At 46.7% G+C, this 16,550-nt stretch overlaps 1 protein-coding gene across 2 annotated transcripts in view; it reads right to left on the bottom strand.

The window, feature by feature from the left end:
- The window catches only part of LRRC2 (leucine rich repeat containing 2), a 44,752-nt gene extending 29,355 nt beyond the window's left edge, over positions 1-15,397 (bottom strand). The window contains exon 1 of one of the 2 annotated variants that reach the window (XM_045080740.1): positions 15,181-15,397. The gene's annotated coding sequence lies outside the window, so the exon portion shown is untranslated. Of the gene's footprint in view, positions 1-11,516; positions 11,632-15,180 lie in introns of those variants that run through there. The other variant, XM_045080733.1, reaches the window with a different exon arrangement.
- Between the last annotated feature and the right edge of the window lie 1,153 nt (positions 15,398-16,550).

Below are 16,550 nucleotides of genomic sequence, written 5' to 3'. Positions count from 1 at the left end.
GGCCGTCCCAGTAGGTGGGGGCAGTGGTCTCTAGTGGTTTTGATTTGCGTTTCCCTGACAGCTAATGAGGTTGACTGAACATCTTTTTATGTACTTATGGACCATTTTTATACCTTCTTGGGAGAAATGTCTATTCATATCCTTTGCCAAATTTTAAATGGGGCCATTTGTCTTTTTAATTGTTGACTTGTAATAGCTCTTTCTATGTCCTAAGCACGGGTCTTTTGTCTGATACATGATTCACAAATGTTCTTCGATTCCAACCTTTTATTTTTAACCTAATTATACAGTTATATTTGGTATGAGATTTTGTAGACAGAACCTTTTACTTTTTTTTTTTTTTTTTTTTTTAAGTAGGCTCCATACTCAGTTTGGGGCTTGAACTCACAACCCTGAGATCAATAGTCGTATCCAGCCTGGAGCCGCTGTTGACAGAATCTTGTTGGATCATTTATTTCACACATTCCAACAACGTCTTTTAATTGGTGTATTTGAGCAATTTACATTAACCATAATTACTGATACTTTGCATTTAGGTCTAAATTCACTTATTACCCATTTTCTGCTGGATTCCTCTTTTGTTTTCTTTTTACACTTTCTAGCCTCCTTTTGTGTTTATCTGAACATCTTTTTAGTATTCAATTTATTTTCTGTATTGTGCTTTGGACTCTGTTTCTCAGCGTAGTCTTTCCTTTTTCATGGCTGCCCTAGGGAGGATAAGCTCCCGGCTTCACTTCTCATAGCCCATCAGAAACAATATTTTACCCCATGGAGGGAGTCGTGGAAACCTCACTACCACTGAGGTCCCTTAGGCTCTCGCCTCGGTGCTGCCATTGTCCCTTGCACTGAATCTGTCAGTGTTCTATTTTGGGCTTCCAGTCCTGAAATGTTTTTAAAGAACTCACGAGGAGGACGCTAGCCCATCACATCTACCCTGATACGGACCGTATCTGTGGCTCCTCCCTCATTCCTATTGTCCCATGTCCCCTCTGGTAGCATTTCCCTTCTGCCTAAACAACTCCCCTAAACAGTCCCCTCAGACAGAGACCTCAGCTGACAAAACCTCTGTTCCCCTTCACCTGAATATCTTCTTTTCACTTTCACTCCTTTTTTTTTCCTTTTTCCTCTGTTCCTTTTTTTTTTTTTCTACCTTCACTCCTGAAGATGGTTTTTGCCGGATAGCGAATCCTGAGGTAATTCTTTTCAACATTTTATAGACACTGCCTGTGTCTTCTGGCCTCCATGGTTTCCCACGAGAAAGGTACAGTAGTTGGAACTATAAGTCTCATCAAGGTGACGCGTCACGTTTCTCCCACGACGTGTTGAGAATTATTCCTTGTCTCTGGGTTTCCTGTTTAATTATGACAAATCTGGGCATAGGTTTCTTTGGGTTTATGCCGTGTGGGATTTCCCTAGCTCCTCTGGTCGGGAGGTTCTAAATTTTGCCAAATTGGGGGATTTTTCGGCCATCGTTTTTTCTCCAGCTATTTTTTTTTTTTTCTGCAATGCCCTCTTCCTCCCCTCTTCTGGGACTCGGACAAAACAAATATTAGCCGTTTCAATATCATTTTGTAGATTCTTGAGGCTGTTGGCTTTTTTAGACATCTCTTTTCCTTTCTTTTTTCAGATTTATAATATCCAGCAATCCATCTTCAAATGTCCCACACCTTCCCATATCATCTCCATTATGTTTATGAGTCTATCCAGGGAGTATTTTATTTCAGGGATTGTCTATTTTATTTCTAAAGTTGCCATTTAGTTCTTTTTATCTCCGACTTCTTGTTGGTCCTTTCTCTTTCCATTCACACCCAAGGGCAGAGGGAGAGGACTCCAGAAAGGACAAACTTGGAAGGGCTTCCAACCTCGTTTTAGAAGTTGCAGCTCAGCGCAGTGGAGAGCAGGGTAGTCCCCTGGTTTGGTCAGGCTGGTCTGGCTCACTGGGCAACTGACAGGCCACGCCCCCCACCCCAGGGTGGAAGGCCACCTGACCAGTCACCAAGGGTGCGGACATATGCAGTGTGGGTCCTGGGTCGTAGGAAGCCTTCTGAGCACAGGGGCTTCACGAGGGCTCTGTTTTCTAGGTGGAGAGCACTGCAGAAAGCTTCTTGCTAGCCAGGGCTGTCCATTTGCAAAGGACCAGGTTCTGGGCCTGGGGCTGGGGCCAGCTCGTGTACCCAGACCCCTGCTGGCCCCCTCCTGCCCACACCGGAACAGGAAGGAGAACTCCTTCCACGGTACTGTCCCTTTAGTGCTGTCCCCTGAGAAGGCTGAACGGGTTGTTCACTTGAAAGGACAAGTACTTCAAGGAACAACACAGTGTGTCATACAGCACAGACGTTGAAGGCTATGTTCAAAGCCAAGAGGCACTACGTTGATGACTGACACAGTAGGTGGTTCAGTTCAGACGTCACATTCCCTCCTCCGGCCTTCTAGGACTAGAATTCCCAGGGTGGGGACTGTCCTCAGATTGTACGGGTGGACTGCCCATGTGCGCCCCCCAGCGGCCGTCTGGGATGGAGGCCATGGTCTACCCTGCCCTTAGGCTCAAACAGCAGAAGGCATGCTGATAAGGATCAGACTCCCAGGGAAGGCTCAAGGATGAGCCCAGGAGCTCTAAACAACGTTTATGTCAAATAAATAAATAAAATCTTTTAAAAAAAAATCACATTTCTCTCAGGAAGTAAGTCTTTTCTAAAAGTTGGTTTAGGGACGCCTGGGTGGCTCAGTGGGTTAAGCAGCTGCCTTCGGCTCAGGTCATGATCCCAGCGTCCTGAGATCGAGTCTCACATCGGGCTCCTTGCTCAGCAGGGAGCTTGTTTCTCCCTCTGCCTCTGCCTGCCATTCTGTCTGCCTGTGCTCGCTCTCTCCCCCTCTCTCTCTCTGATAAATAAATAAAATCTTTAAAAAAATAATAATAAATAAATAAATAAAATAAATAAAAATAAAAGTTGGTTTAAACGGGTGATGGGGATTAAGGAGGGCACTTGTGGTGAGCCCAGCACTTTTAAGTGCTGGATCACTAAATTCTATACCTGAAACTAGTATTATGATCTATGTTAATTGGAAATGAAATAAAAACAAACAAATAAATAAATGTTGGCTTTGAAAATATTACATGCCACCATTCCATCAAACTATAGATAATGGCGAATTTGTCATCATAGGATTGGTACCTTATAGTGACAACAAAAAGTGTTCCCTAAAACTAATCTACGGACCATCTAAAGAAGATACTTAAAGAGCAGGCAGAAAAATCTTTATGCTTGCAGAGTTGGGATCCTAGATTTTTAAAGGTGAGGTACAAATATCACAAATATATCTTTTATTTGAAGTCTAATCAAATATATGAAATCAAGCTGGATAGGAAACTAATTAGAGAAGAAGGGCAGATTCTACAGTCATAGATAGGTAAAGGGAAGGCGCCCCAGAAATGTGAATTTGATTAGGAATTCCCAGGTAGTTTTTTTTTTTGTTTTTTTTTTTTTAGATTTTATTTATTTAATTGTCAGAGAGAAAGCGAGCGAAAGTGAGCACAGGCAGAGTCAGAGGGAGAAGCAGGCTCCCTGCGGAGCAAGGAGCCCGATGTGGGACTCTTTCCCAGGACGCCGGGATCATGACCTGAGCCGAAGGCAGCTGCTTAACCCACTGAGCCACCCAGGCGTCCCCTCCCAGGTAGTTTAAAAACCTGTCCCTGGGCTTCATAAAATCTAAGCGTCATTCTCTAATTTGAATTTTAACAAAAGAGATCATATTTTGTGTGATGTGATTGAAGAATGTAAGGAGTGAGACACTTTATGTTTTATGTGAATTGTTGAATTTGTCTCTTGGTTTCAGATTTCTAGTTTGTAGTGTCTCAGGATTTTTATATGTCTATAATACATGTTTTTCTGAAAACACATGAGATTTACCAAAATTATCTTTCCATATCAGGCCATTTTCTCAATGTGGCAACTTCACCGCAGGCTCAAATCAAGGCCAGATGGGTTTTTCATACCTATATATATATATATATATATATTTGTACCTATATACATATATATGAATGAATAAGGAAAATAATTAAGTGCTTAGATTGTTTAGTAGTAAACTGGTTAAATGAATAAATAAGCTGAATTATTACATGCTATAGTCAGATTGTGTTGAAGTAGAAAATATAACTAAAAGCCTAAAATGTATTGTACAGTTTCTTAAAGTATTATATATGCTGCTAGCTCAGATACAAATTTTGTTTTTATTGGCTTTTTGTTTTAAAATAAGTGTATGATAGATTAAAGATATTCTGCTTATGTGAAAAAAAAAATAAATAAACAACGTTATGGTTGTTCTCAGAGCTCTTCCCTCTCCTCTGTTCCCCCAGTTCTTCTAGATTGCTGAGGCTCCCTTTTACAGTCCTTTGGCCAGAGAGCTGGGGCTTTAGGCCCCCTGCTTTGTTGTGCACCCACTTTTGGGGGCCAAGTAGCAGGAGGCCCTGGGGATAGAAAAAGCAATGAGAGTTTCCTCCACTCTCTGGGGCCTGCAACTCCTCAGATCCAAACGGAAAGACCCCTTTTCTCAAAGTTTTGAGTGACTGAGGCCCTCCACTATCAAACCCCTGCCCCCATGCCCCTGCACCTCCTGCTATCACTGAATCCTTTAGGGCCCGAGGCATGACAGGATGGAGAAAAGAAAAACAGGGATTTGACCTCTCTCTCTGAGCATGAGGGGTCCCCTTTTCCTCTCCTGGAGTGACATTCAGTACCCTTGTGCCCAGTTGTGGGTTCCAGGCTGCCTTGAGTCCAGGCAGTACAACACTGGAGGGGAGGGGGGGAGGGAAACATACCACAGGCTCTCTGTACTTGGAATTCTGGGGTCTTTCCCTTACTCTGTTGCCACCAGCTGGTTTTCACAGTCTTCATACTCCTGTTTCGTGTGCTCCTTCCGGGTTTTAGAACCACATCCAACGGGAGAGACATAGTGGAGGATGCCTGACTCCGTGTCCCCCAGAACCAAAAACCACTGCATGTCATTTGTCTTTTACCACGTTCCTTACTCTGTCATTTTCAGCTCAGGAGCACCTCAGCTGCAAACATCTTAACCAAAGTTGGCTTTTTTTTTTTTTTAATATTTTATTTATTTATTTGACAGACAGAGATCACAAGTAGGCAGAGAGGCAGGCAGAGAGAGAGAAGTGGAAGCAGGCTCCCTGCTGAGCAGAGAGCCCGATGCGGGGCTCGATCCCAGGACCCTGGGATCATGACCTGAGCCGAAAGCAGAGGCTTTAACCCACTGAGCCACCCAGGCGCCCCCCAAAGTTGGCTTTTAACCAAAAAAAAAGCTTCCATAGAAGTATGCCAAGCACCAGTCTGAACACAAGAGAGCACAGTCCCCAGCCTGAAATGGAGAAAAATTAGAAAGAGAGAAAGAACCAGGCAGACTCAAAGGCTTTGAGGCAATCGCTGTACATAATCCAAGTCTACACATAAAAGCAAAGAAAAAAGCCAGAGTAAAGTGAGCTTTCCGAGCAATGTGGACAGCCCAGGCAGCCCAGGGTACTTAAAGCTGGAAGACTGCTCCCTGTTCAGGGTGTGAGTTCTAGACCAACGAGCTTGACTCAGCCTCTGCTGTTGAGTGACTGTCATTTTCCTAGACCAGCAAGCCCTTGGGGAGTTACCGGATCTGTCCATTAACTGCCTGTGCCTTAAACACACACACACACCATTGCTCATTAGTTCCCATGCATTCATTTGGAGAAATGTAATTCAAGTTTGCATGCTAGAGGAATGGTCTCTTCTTGATGCCTTTGGGTTCTGTTTTTTAAATACTTGTAAATCAATATTAGTGTCAGTATTTTGATGGGAAAGAGCATATCCTATTTGTCATCTAACCATGTTCCCCATTTCCCCCGTATCTTGCGAAACAGAGAAGGAGTTTCTGTTCTTCAATTAAGAAGGTTTCGAATGTGCCGGAATTTAAATCAGGGTCACCTGTGAGATGTTCTGTTTGCAAATGTGTGTGACAAAACATAGAGGGTCTAAGAACAGTGAGAGATGACCACGTTTGCCACAGGTTTGCACGTACTGCCCAGAAAGCCTGGGAGGCTAAGAAATAACCAACCGCAAATGCCAGGTCCAGCCCCGCCCTTGGTGTCCTGTGCAGGACAGGGCTCAATCTAGGCCTCCCTAGATAACAGGGCAGGTTCAAGATCAACCCTGGAGATAGTAGCTCTTATGGGTGGGTGTCAGATCAGAAAAGTGGTTTTATAATAGGAGCCAATGAGTCATTCCAGGACAGAAAGGAGACCCTCCCTCTGGGAACAAAGCCACACTGGGGAGCAGAGAGGAGGGAGATACCAAGGACGGGACACAGGGGCCAGTCCCTCAGCAGGTTCCGGAAAGAGAGACGGTCCCCTGGCGAATTTACAAAGCTCATCTCTTTTTTGTAGCATGAGCTCCAGTCAACACAGCCTTTCAGCAAATCCCTGAAATGCAATTTCCTAAGCATTAGGTTTCTCCAGAACTATAGAAAGAGCACCATGATACCCTATTCCAAAGCAGTAAAGAGAAATTCACCTCTACAGGATGTCGTGTGAGACAACCTCAATTCAAATAAAGCAGCAATATCCTCCTAGAGGAAACACTACATCTAAGCAGACTCTCCTGAGGCACCATAAGAAATGCAGAGCATTAGCCTGAGCCCTAATGGATTTGACAGCTAAGATTCATGGACCCAAGGGAACATCTGATTCCAGTTCCCTGCTGGAGATCTATCTGGCTTTGTATTACAGCTGAAGCACGAGAACACGGATCCCTAGATTTGGGGCTGCAGGGTCCGCAGCCACGGAAGAGAAGAAAACACCTGAGACTAGAAGAGAAGAGAGGACGATAGTGACATCACTCATGGCAGCAGAAAGGACTCTGGGGCAGAGTGCCCTGAGGCTCATTTTTCTCCAGGGCTTGGAGTTCTGGGTCCTGAGTGGACACGTCAACAATCAGAGTCTCAGAAGTTTGATTCACAGTAGAAAGGAAAATTCCTCCTGGAAAAACATTTTGCTTTACTGCTTTACTGTATTATTTCAGTAAAGGGCAAGAGAGTAAATATTGTAGGCTTCACGGGTCAGTTGGCACAATGCAAGCAGTTCTGTAGGCACTTAGATCACAACAGAGAAAACTCCTGGCCTGCCCCTCCCTGCTGACTTGCCCTCGGCCTGCAAGAGCCCCGAGCCTGCTTCTCCGCTTTGTGCTGGGTTGTCACCTGCTAGAGACATTCTCAGGACAAAAGTGACTGGCCCAAGAGGGAAAGGCCCGGCAGGTCAGCACAGAGAGGGACTGGGAATGGGGAGCTGCTGTAATCAGTTTCACTCTCTGTCCCGGTGACACTCAGATACCGGTGTGTGTGTTCTCATCTCCTGCCAGCTCCAGATGGGTAGCTGGCTCAAGGCTAAGTGGGTTTGCTAAGTCACCAACTCCCGAGCAAAGATTCCATTGCTTGGTGCCCAGCCATTCCCCACAGCAGAGTGTCCAACATGTACAGAGCAACCAGCGTGGGCCTTGGGCAATAGCAAGATACAGCTGGCCCAGTAGACAGACACTGAGAGTGGAGGAGAAGGTGGGGGTGGGGGAGGTAGGGTCTCCAACTTGGTCTCCAAGGCTCACAATGCTAGCCCCTTCAGCGGTGCCCCTGCCATACAAATATACTGGCCAGTCCTGTGTGCACATCCCAGCTTTTGTGAACAATAAACTAGATTTTGCTTTATGGATACGATGGCTTTAAAATTGTACCCACACGTTCCTTTATATTCTTTCCTTTAAGAGTATAGAACTTAATTCCTTCCCCCTTGAGCATGGGTTGAATTCAGTGACTCACTTCTAACGAATAAAGTGTGGTAAAAGTGATGGTGTGCAGCTTCTGCAACCAAGTCCCACCAGGCACTCCTCTCTCTTTTGGGCCGGCCACTGTGTCATGTGGAGGTTCAAGCAGCCCTGTGCAAGAAGCTTCTTACGGAGAGGAACAGAGACCTCCTGCCAGCAGCCACATGAGCGGAAGCTGTCTAAAAGCAGATCTTCCAGCCCCGGTTGAGCCTTCAGATGGTAGCAGCCCCAAAAGTCATCTCAGCAGACCCTGAGGCAGGACCATTCAGCTAAGCTATTCCCAATGCTCAGAGACTGTGACAAAATATGTTTGTTGTATTAAGCTGTAAGGGTCAGGGGTGATTTGTTATGTAGCAATAAATCATTAACACAGTGGATAGTAAAATAAGACTCAGTCTCAATGTGTAGCAACCTCTGGTGTCCACGTCTATCCATCTACTTGACATGCCCACCTGGAAGTCTCACGCATATCTCAGAGAAACACAATTCCTTCCAGAGTTCCTCCCTTAGAATCTAACCATTCCTGGCTGCCTCAATTCTTCACCTTGACTCTGTCCTTACCTGGAGGTCACTCCTTTATGCCTTCCAATTCTTTACCCTGCCCACCATGGGAGCGAGACCATGTACACAAACATGCTCGCTGGTTTGCAAGCCCAATGTATCACCCAAGTCTTAGAGGGCACGCCTTTCTCACCACCAGTTAGTGCCCCAGCTGGCCTCAGGCATGAAGAAGCCTCACAGCTGGTGTCCTGACTTCCCACTCACCCTCGTCCAATCCATTTGCCACACAACAGTGAGAGTCATTTTCTGCCGAGAATGAGATCCTGCCACTGCGTGGATCAAGCGCTCCAAAGACTTCTCTCCCAGGTGAGGGGGAGATCCCAGGGCCCGGGTCAGACTCTGGCATGACCCGCCCTTGAGCACTCTCCTCCTCAGTGCCTCACCCACCCCGCACTTTTTCGTACCTCAGACTCTGCACACACTATGCCCTCTGCCTAGACCCTCTTCCTCCATCTGCCTAGCATCCCTGCACCCCATGTCCCCGGACTCAGCTTCAGTCTTCTCTCCTCAGCACAGCCTTCACAGCCTCTTCACCTAAGGTAGATCCCCCCGTTATTTTATCTCTCACATTATTTATCTCTCAGACTATTGCGAATTCACTTCACAGCACATAATAGGAGTTGAACTATTTGCTCATTGGTTTAATTATACTTTGACCGTGGACTGTGAAGAGAAGGGCCATGGTTCACCGACAGAGGCAGCCACCTGAGAAGCCCCAGACGTGGGAGGAGAGTCAGCCACTCACCCTGAGCGGTCACCAGGGGACAGATGGTGACAGACGGCAGCCCTGGAGGGAATGTAGACAGGCTCCTGCTTCTGGACCTCAACAGAGAAACTCTGTGTGTGAAGCCAGTTTACTTGGTGTGCATTTCTGTTCTTTGATTCCTGGGAACCCAAATAACTGACATTATGGGCACTCATCAAATGGGGAAGGATGAATGTCCCTGCCCCTGAGCTCTCCATCGGGAGAGAACAGACGCGCACAGAGATACATTTCAGTACTGCGCGTGGATTTGATCATGGAGGCGGAACAGGCTGTCGGGTCAGAAGAGGAGGGATGCCCTCAAGTGCGTGTGGAGAGGAGGGTTCTGCGAGGTCCCACAGGGACCCTGGAGAAAGGGAAAGGGACTGTCCATGCAGAATTTGCTTGAATACTTGTTCACACCCCCTCCACAACCCAGGTACATTGGAATCCCTTTTATGGAGCCATCCACTGTCCGAGCCAGAGGGCATGACTGGAAAAACATGTCCCCTGGCACCAGAGCACTCGTCCCCACTCAGAAGACGAATGCCAGGGTTCCAGGCGGGAGGGGCACTTTCTGGTCACCTCATCCTCCCCTTTCTGGTCAAATGGCAGACTGGGCAGAGGTGGGTGGAAGGCTGTGTACAGGGCTCACATCTCTGACAGTCTAAGGTACAAAGGATCTGGGGGAGAAGACCCAACTAACCCCACAATACAGGTGCCCAGTCATTCTGGGCGCCTCCTTGCCCAGGCTGGGAGAGGGACAGCAGCAAGGGGGTGGTGTCCAGGCAGAGGGCACACTGCATGCACAGTCTGAGGGACAGAGCTGAGGTCAGAGCAGTTGGTCATCTGAGCATCCATGGGGAGAGAGCCCTAACCCTACGGTCCCCACCTGCTCATCAGAACCCCCAGGGCCTCTCTTTCCTCTGGGCAGACCAGCTCCAGGCTTTCCACAGCATTCTTCCCAGCACAGCCCCCATGTGAATAAGACACCCATCACTAGCCTTGCTGGAACTAAGGGAGCGTCTATAACCATGGGGATTCCTGGTGACACCGGTGTACAGAGGAAACAAAGACACGGCCCACAAGGGGCTTTCACGATGCACAAATCCCATTCACCCCTCACATAAGGCCGCTGCCTGGACCCCAGAGCCAGAACACAGAGGGAGTTTTCTGATAGAAACAATAGGGTTATTAAAGACTCGATACTCAAGGGAGGTCAGTATAGTCACGATATTGCAGCCAAATTCTAAATTAAATTACATTTTCTGTCGCCAGGTCTGAGTTTCCCTGGGAACACCCATTGTTTTCATGGTAATTTGTTAAACTAGAAAATCCTGGCTGGGAGGCAGAGGCTGGGGAAGGGATTAGGAGGACCTTCTCAGAGTCCGCCTGCCAGCCCGGGCTGGAGTCCCGCCTCCTCCACTTACAGCTGCGTGTCCCTGAGACGGTCACCTATCCTCCCTGTGCCTCCATGTACTCATCTGAACATGGGTGTGACAGCAGCACCCCACTCAGAGGACTGGGGACAGGGTCACGTGTGATAATTTGTGTCAAGTGCTTAAGATAGTCTCCGGCACCTAGTAAAGCATTTATCGAAAGAAAAGAAAAGAAATGAAGACAGACATCATCACCAAGTGAAAGGGAAGATATGAGTACCTGAGGCTTCTTCTGTCCCGGGCACAGTTAGCACAGGTTCTCTGCCAGATCGCACCAGCCCCTGAGTTCCCGGAGAGGATTTGGAGGAAAACAGTCACAGGGGCACGGCTGTGCTGCTTACAAAGCCAGATGATTCTCCCCTGGGTCTCTGAGCACTTTCCTACCCTCACTCTCTCCCCAAGGGGGTGAGACAGTCCCAGAAGGAAAAGACTCCCCCGGCAGATGTCAACCATCCCTTCCAGGGCACCCAAGACACAAACAAAGTTGATTTATTTCCCAGAGACAACGCTTTGGAACAGAAAGCCTTGAGCCCAGCTTTGGGCACTGGGGCAGGGTACTTGGCAGCGGGGGGCGCCCACTAACCAGGAGCAGAAATCTCGGGGAACCCCCTGCCCCCAGCATAGCCTTGCGGGGGGGGGGGGAATCACCTGCCCTAGCCACATTCTCTCCTTCTCCATTCAATTCTAGTTCTTACCCTAAAATGCAGATAAACGCATGATCCTCCCCCAATAGTGTCCCGCTGGGGGTGTCTGCCCCTGTCCTGCCATGGCACGGTGGGAAAGAGATAAACAAGGAGGAGCTGCCTCCCATCCTCCCGTCAGGTGCCACAAGCCCCCTCCCTCCCAGCACCCCCCAATATCCCCCAGTCTCAGGAGCCGAGGGTCACTTGCCCCTGCCACGTCCCAACCCCCACGACGGCCACCTACCCGTGACTGCGCGGCAGCCCCAGCTCCCCTGACCGCTGCCTGCCTGGTGGAATCCGGGTTGCGGAGACACGGCCGCCACACACTGGAGCCTCCTGGCCTGTGCGCTCACGGGCTATATTTGTCAGCTGATAATATGATCTGTAGGACATGTGCTGATAAACTATCTATCTATTCTATGTGACTCAGCCCGGCATGAGACAAAACACATTTCGGAGGGGAGGGCTTGGCACGGGGCAAACAACAAGCTGGCCAACGTGAGCCCAACAACCCGGGATGACTGCACCTCCCTTTTCACGCAGGCCGTCCTGAAGCATGCGGAATAAAACAGGCCAGAGAGGGGAAAGGGTCCCGTGCTCTCTGCACTCCGAGCTAAGAACCACGGGAAAAGCAGCTTCAGAATGCAAAACTGTTTTCAATGTTGGAAGCTACAGCTATCACAGGTCTGGATTTCACCTTGTTTTTCTTTTCTTTTCTTTTCTTTTCTTTTTTTTTAAGATTTTATGTATTTATTTGAAAGAGAGAGAATGAGAGAGAGCGCGCATGAGAGAAAGAGAGAGTGTGCATGAGGGGGGAGGGGCAGAGGAAGACGCAGACTCCCCACTGAGCAGGGACCCTGACATGACTCATGATCCCAGGACCCCAGGATCATGACCAGAGCCAAAGGAAGTTGTTAAACCAACTGAGCCACCCAGGTGCCCTCACCTTGCTTCTTTTAAAGTTCTGAAAACATAGGTGAATTTAGGTTCTTTTTAGTGATTTTTACTAATTAGGCAAAGATGTTTTGCTGATAACCAACATTGTGACAATCTGACAATCAGTTAATCAGGAATTGCTCCCATCTCACTGCATCCCCCCCATCCACATCCTCCACCCAACCCCCAACCCTGTCTGTTCCAAGAGGATCCTTACAACCACCCCTGCTTATGGACAACAGACTCTTCATATGCCTTCACCCTAAACAGAGAAACACCCTTTGTCTGACATAGACATAATAACTCTAGCTACAAAATAGTTGGATTTTGAAGGTACTATGCTCTATGTGTTGCCATTTGTGATTATTACCATTTTATTAATGTAATCCCTATCAAAATACCAACAGCATTTTCCACAGAACTAGAACAAGCAATCCTAAAATGTATATGGAACCACAAAAGACTACAAATAGCCAAAGCAACTGTGAAAAAAGGAAAGCAATGCTGGAGGCATCGCATTCCCAGACCTCAAGTCATATTACAAAGCTGTAGTGATCAAAACAGTATGGTACTAGAAAAACAACAACAACAACAACAGTATGGTACTGGCACAAAACCAGACACATAGATCAATGGAACAGAACAGAAAACCCAGCAATAACCCTTAATTATATGGTCAATCAATTTTCAGCAAAGTAGTAAAGAATATGCAATGTCAAAAAGTCTCTTCAACAAATGGTACTGGGAGAACGGATCCGCTACATATGATCAAAGAATAAGTGAGCGAAAGAATGAAACTGGACCCCTTTCTCACACCATACATAAAAATAAACTCAGAATGGATTAAAGACCTAAATGTGAGACCTGAAACCATAAAGATCCTAGAAGAGAACACAGGCAGTAATGTCTCTGACACCAGCCATAGCAATGTTTTTTTCTAGATAGGTCTCCCGAGGCTAGAAAAACAAAAGCAAAAATAAACTATGGGAGCTAAATCAAAATGAAAAGCTTCTACACAGCAAAGGAGACTATCAAAGAACTAAAAGGCAACCTATAGAATGGGAGAAGATATCTGCAAATGACATATCAGATAAAGGGTTAGTACCCAAAATATATAAAGAACTGAAACAATGCAACACCCAAAAAAAACAATCCAATTAAAAATGGGCAGAAGACAAGAACAGATATTTTTCCAAAGAAGACATCCAGATGGCCAACAGACGCATGAAAAGATGTTCAACATCGCTCAAATGCAAATCAAAACGACAATGAGCTCTCACACCGGTCAGAATGGCTAAAATAAAAAACACAGGAAACCTCCAGTGTTGGTGAGAATGTGGAGGAAAAGGAACCCTCGTGCACTGTTGGTGGGAATGCAAAGTTGGGCGGCCCCTATGAAAAACGGTATGGAGTTTCTGCAAAAAGATTAAAACTAGAACTACCCTACAATCCCTACAATCCAGTAATCACACTACTGGGTATTTACAAAAAAAAAAAAAAAAAAGACGAAACCACTAATTCAAAGGGATACATGCACCCCTACGTTCATAGCAGCATTATTTACAATAGCCAAAATATGGAACCAGCCATTAAAACAAAACAAAACAAAACAAAACCTTGCCATTTGCAATGACATGGAAGAAACAAGAAAGTAAAATGCTAAGCGAAATAAGTCCATCAAATACCATATGATGTCTCTCACGTGGAATTTAAGAAACAAGACAAACAAGCAAAGGAAACAAGAGAGGAAAAACACACCAAGAAATAGACTCTGAACTACAGAGAATAAACTGCTGGTTACCAGGGGGAGGGGGGTTGGGGAGTGGGTGAAATACGGGATGGGGTTTACAGGGCGCACTTGTCGGGATGAACACTGGGTGACCTACGGAAGGACCGAATCACCGTGTCGTACACCTGAACCTAATAGAACACCACAAGTTACCTATACCCGCACTAATTTTTTAAATAAGTTTTTTTAGTTTTATAGGCAAAATTTTTTTTGATAAATTATCATTTTAAATTGTACACCAAGTTGATGGGAATCAAATATATCTCTGGGACAGTATGAAGTCCTACCTCTAAAGTATTGCACGTACTTTTTATTACTTAGAATTTGAGTAGTATTTTTTTTTCCTACATAATCTGAGTTTCCTATTTAGTAATTGTTTTCGTTTGGTCTTTGTTTTGTTTTGTTTATGGTGCTCTGAACCAAAGAATATAAATTAAAAAGGCAGTTTCAGGTCAGACACGACTTAAATACATTTTCAATTTATGAGAGGGCTAACTATTCAAAAGCTCCATCATATTTAAGTGGAAAAATATTTCCCCCCACCAATACATTCAAATACAATGGGCATCCTGTATGAGGCCAGGGTTAGAGAAGGAGGTCCTTGTTCAGCTCAGGCTCCTCAGTCTGCAGTGAGCTCCCAAATAAAACTGAGAAACTTAGCAAATAAAAATACTTTCAGTTACATCTGAATTTCAGATAAACCGCAAGTGATTTTTCAATATAAGTATGTTCCCAATAATGCATGAGTCATACTTAAAATTTATTTGTGGTTTATCTGGAAGAGTCCTGTGTTTTATCTGGCAACCCCCAGGATCTTAGTAAGTGCAGAATCTGACCCAGGAGGCCAGGGAGGGGCCCAGAGTCTGTCTCCCTAACAAGCTCCAGGTGATGCCAAGGCTGCTGGTCCAGGAACCTCAGTACAAGGGGCCTTAAGGACCTGGAATTAGCAGAGCCTGGGGCAGTGGTACCCAACACTGGCTCCTCATGGGCATGGCCCCAGTGGAGCCCTCTCCCCCTAGGATGTTCTGACTCAGTCAGTCTGGGGTGAAGTCCAGTGATCCTAGTTCAGCATACTCCACAGTCTTTTCCGATTCACAGGCGGGGATGTGAATCAGGAAGTATTTTAAAATACACAATGTACTTATGTTAATACAAGGAATTGTTATTATTGTATTAAACTTACTGTGTGCAGATGCTGCATCTCTTGGCTGTGTCCAGAAAGAACTTCCAGGGGCACCCGGCTGGCTCCGTCTGCAGAACATGTGACTCTTGACCTCGGTGTTGTAAGCTCGAGCCCCTCCTTGGGTGTAGAGATTATTTACTAAAATCTGAAGAAGAGGGGCGCCCTGGGTGGCTCAGCGGGTTAAGGCCTCTGCCTTTGGCTTAGGTCGTGGAATCGAGCCCCGCATCGGACTCTGTGCTCAGCAGGGAGCCTGCTTCCTCCTCTCTCTCTGCCTGCCTCTCTGCATATTTGTGGTCTCTGTCTGTCAAATAAATAAAATTTTTTAAAAAAATAAAATAAATTCTGAAGAAGGAGAAGGATGAGACGGAGAAGAAGAGGAGAGAGAGGAAGAGGAAGGAAAGAATGTAGGTAGGCGTGTGCCCGAGTGTCTCAGTCAGTTAAGCCTCTGCCTTCAGCTTGGGTCACGATCCCAGCCTCCTGGGATCGAGTCCTACGTCAGGCTCCCTGCTCAGCGGGGATATACTTCTCCCCTCCCCCCATGCATGCTCTCTCTGTCTCTCTCAAATAAGTAAATAAAATCTTTAAAAAGAAAAAAGAAAGAACGACGTTGTAGTTTCTGCCTTCCCCAGGGGCAGCAGGTAGGACTCTGCCCTGTGGTCTTCGCCCCCCAGGGTCCCCTTACCTCCCCAGCTCTTACTCAGTCTTATTACCACGCTGCTTCCTCAGAGCCGGGCGCTTTTTCACTCACGTCCCCTCTAGCGGGCCTTGAAGCCTCTCAACAGCTTTGTCCACAGCTTTGGCCTCTCCGGGGAGGGCCCCCAAGTTTGCCTCCAATCTGAGGGGGCCCCACACACAAACAGGCCCAGACAGCCGCAGGCCGGAGTGCTCGCCTCACAGCCATTCTGAGCCACAGATGCCTGTGGGAACTCTGAGTCACACGCACTGCAAAGCCTTCTTCCAAGTAAATCCCTGGTGTCACACGCCTGTCGTCACTGTGATCTAATGATAGAAGAATGAAAAACCCAAAATGTTATAGACTGATTCACCCTACTGCTGTGACCGTTCCCAAATGCTTCCCGCTGAAGAAGGAGCGCTGGGGGAGGGCCCTGCCTTACCGCTTGGCAGGCCAGGGAAGGCTGCCCTGCCCCCATCTTACAGTCACTTACACTAACTACATGGCCAAATGATACTATTTGGGACATACATTGGGTACTGTCGAAATATATTATGAAAAGTTAATTTTACCCAATTCTCTACTTTGCTACCGTGACTAGCCAGAACCTTTAAACTCACACAGGGGGGCTGGTATGTCATTTCCATTGGGCAGCACTCCCCGAGTCACGGACCCTAGACGTGGGTGACCTCAGTGG

The sequence above is a fragment of the Mustela putorius genome, unplaced genomic scaffold, assembly GCF_011764305.1.
Source record: "Mustela putorius furo isolate JIRA1106 unplaced genomic scaffold, ASM1176430v1.1 tig00000095_pilon_pilon_pilon, whole genome shotgun sequence".
NCBI classification, from domain to species: Eukaryota; Metazoa; Chordata; class Mammalia; order Carnivora; family Mustelidae; genus Mustela; species Mustela putorius.
Note: the sequence above shows the minus strand (reverse complement) of the source record. Positions and strands in the feature narration are given on the sequence as shown.